Source organism: Bactrocera latifrons, unplaced genomic scaffold (assembly GCF_001853355.1).
Source record: "Bactrocera latifrons isolate USDA-ARS-PBARC rearing strain unplaced genomic scaffold, ASM185335v1 scaffold_116, whole genome shotgun sequence".
In the NCBI taxonomy this organism is placed as follows: Eukaryota; Metazoa; Arthropoda; class Insecta; order Diptera; family Tephritidae; genus Bactrocera; species Bactrocera latifrons.
In genome coordinates this window covers 194,225-197,418 of record NW_017534586.1, presented here as the reverse complement: position 1 = coordinate 197,418, position 3,194 = coordinate 194,225, and the positions used below count along the sequence as shown (strand labels likewise).

General features: G+C 28.9%; 1 protein-coding gene across 2 annotated transcripts in view; it reads right to left on the bottom strand.

Annotated features, from left to right (window-relative positions):
- The window catches only part of LOC108976996 (probable chitinase 3), a 50,178-nt gene extending 49,387 nt beyond the window's left edge, over window positions 1–791 (bottom strand). The window contains exon 1 of one of the 2 annotated variants that reach the window (XM_018946486.1): window positions 712–791. The gene's annotated coding sequence lies outside the window, so the exon portion shown is untranslated. Of the gene's footprint in view, window positions 1–668; window positions 692–711 lie in introns of those variants that run through there. The other variant, XM_018946478.1, reaches the window with a different exon arrangement.
- Between the last annotated feature and the right edge of the window lie 2,403 nt (window positions 792–3,194).

The following is a 3,194-nucleotide window of genomic DNA, read 5'->3' as shown; positions in this document are numbered from 1 at the left end:
TTCTCTTAAAAGAATATTAATCATAAAATCTTTTATAGTGAAAAATTAATAATTAATAGTACAAAAATTTTAATAAAAAAATACAAATTTAATAATTTGAATGCAAATGAACATAAACTAAAAGGAATCGTAAACGAGTTAATTTGCATTTGAAAAGTGAAATCGTTGCTAGCGCAGGCAATTAAGCGCAGCGCAGCTGGTATTATTATTTTAGTGAATGCAAACGGTTACTGGGCTGTCTATTAATGCTGTTTGACACAATAAATGCTTAAGTTTTTTAATTTCATTTAAAGAAAATTAGTAAAAAAAATAAAACTGAAGAAAAAAAACATAAAAATTAAAAAAAATGTTATTCCATTTTGAACTAAATTTTAATTTTTCTGCATGCAAATTAGTCACTTCCACATAAAATATTTAAATTTTTTATATTTTTTAATATTTTCAATTTTTAATTTTTTTTTTATATTTTTTTAAATAAATTTTGATTTTTAGTTTCTAGTTTTTCAGCAAATCCATAAAATGCACACGCAAGCGTTATTTTGATAATTGCTTGCCTTTTCACAAAAACTATTTTGCGAGTTTCTACTATTAGTTTGTTTTTAAACGAAATTTTTCAAAAAAAAGCAATCCCATATTAAATATATATTTGTTGTTGCAGATAATATGACTTCAAGCCAAAACTTTTCCACGCCTTTTATTTTGCGCACTAACCGTTCAACTGATCTCAAGCGTTGGAGTTGGTAACTGTGACTGAACTGCTCGACTTGTGCGCATGCGCAGCACTTCTACAAAGCAGCAAACCAAAAAAGCCAAACCAGCTCCAACTAGAGAAATTACGTATATACAAATCTACTTTTCGTGTGTCGCATAGCATTGTAGGCAGCAACAACTCAATGATTTTGAGTTCTTTTCCACTGACACTGTGTGAGTGTGAGTGTTTGTGTGTGTGAGATACTCAAACAGCCCAGCAACTCAATGCTACCAGCAACCAGCGACCACTAAGCTAATCAGCCAGGCAGTTAGCCTGCCAGCGAACAAGGCGAGTGAGACCGCAAAGCCAGTTGTACTACATATACATTACCATTTCGTCCAAGCAGCCATGCCTAACCAGTAGCTGGTTTGTCGACTTTAAGCCAAATATTGCCTGTCAGCGGTCGGCACTTGTTTGTTAGATTACATGCATGTATATATATATGTATGTATTTGTGTGTGTGTAGGAGTATGTATACATGTACTTCTTTATGTTAAACTTTTACTCAAGCTTGGTCTTTATTTTTGGTATTTTATAGTTTGAGTGAAATGGTACAAATTAAAATAGTAAATCTGACTCAAGGTGCGTGCCAACATAAGCTTATCTTGAGCGTCACTCAAGTGCGTAATGCAGCCTTCAGTATGTCGATTGCAAACGACGTAAAGTGAGTACGCGCAGCTTAACAGTTACAGAAACGTGAAACTTGAAAAGCTCTATGGCATTTTCATCTAAAAGTGTCAAACTGTATGAAAAGCGGAAACGAGACTGATATACTTTTACATAAATATGTAATATGTCACAGCGGTTGCCAGCTGGGTGACGTGATATTTTTAAGCTAATATATAACATAATTTTTAAAATTTTTAAAGAAAAAAAAATATTTCAAAAATAATAAAAATAAATTATGTAGATGTACAAAAATTGACAAAATGATATACCTTAATTTTTTTTTAATTTTTAAGCGAGAAATTCTAATCTCAGTCAGAGAACACTCATTTACTCTTAATTTAATACGTATGTTGTACTGATTAAATAAATTTTGAACACAATTAAGCCGGTTTGATTAAATACGCTTTTCCAAATATCTAACTTATTTTGTCTATAAAATAAACGATAAAATAGTTAGCAACTCTATACAAAAAATTTCAGCCTCGATTAAACTCTTTACTTTGTTATGAATATTGGATATAACTTCTTTATAAAGTTTATTTAAACAATTTATAGAGCGATTGGTTAAAAAAATGGTTTTAACAGTAAGGTTTCCAAAAGCTCTTAAATATTTTTTCTGTAATAAATAAACTAAACAGACTTAAGTTTGTTATCCATATCGCAGTAATTCGTGGGTCTGAACAATTTTATTAAATTATTTTTAGTTCAATTGGCAACCCTCTTTAAAAAATATATTAAACTAAAAACTTACACAAACCTACTTGGCTTGATATCCCTGTATTATTATTCTTTTTTATTTTTGTTATAATAGGTGGCAACACCTATATGAAATATTTTTAACTATAAGTTTTCTAAAGCCTTTTGAGTTTGTTATACATGATATAATCATTCGTTTATTTGTTCAATTTTATGTTTGATATCCCTATTGTGTTATTTATTTATTTTTCTTATAACAGCTGGCAACTACTCTATTTAACTATTAGGTTTTTAAGTATTTTTAGTTTGTTATGTATGTTGTAATAATTAATTTACTAGTTCAATTTTATGGTACCGTTAATTATTAATTTTTGGTACCGTTGACAACCCTGTTTACAAAATATTTTCAATTGTAAGCTACATACGTATATCCAGCCTTTTTAGTTTGATAACGATATCACAATAATTTTTTAATCTTAGCATCTCATTAACTATTTTTAGAACAGCTGGCAACCATCTCTAAAAATATTATTAATTATAAACTTCCCAGAATCTGTTTACAGATGTCAAATATTGAAATAATTTGTTTTTATTTTATATTAAGTGACTATTGATCTATAAAATATTTTCAAATAAATGTATTCTTAATTTTCCAATACTCGATCAGCTTCTAATTTAGTTTTTTTGCTTTCAATCAACAATCTTAAAATCAGTTTGGCCTTTATTGTCTACTAACACTGTATATATACTAAAAAATGACGATAAGTCGATAATCAACAGAACCGAAAACAGATACCTCCTCATCAGACATTCTCATCGTCTCCGTCATTTCTGAAATTGTTGAAAAAATAAAACATAAACCAAACTTTTTTACGAATTCGTAAGCAAAACAAATATTTTATGAACCTCTAAAATATTAGACGGCTATTTCAAATGTTATTCTGTGTGACTGCCACCGGCTTTTCGAACTCTTCAAATAATCAGTTAACGGAACCAAAAATAGCAAACATAAAATTTTGATATATAATCGATGATAGCAAATATGAAAACATGCTATCATCGTTATTATTTGTTTCAT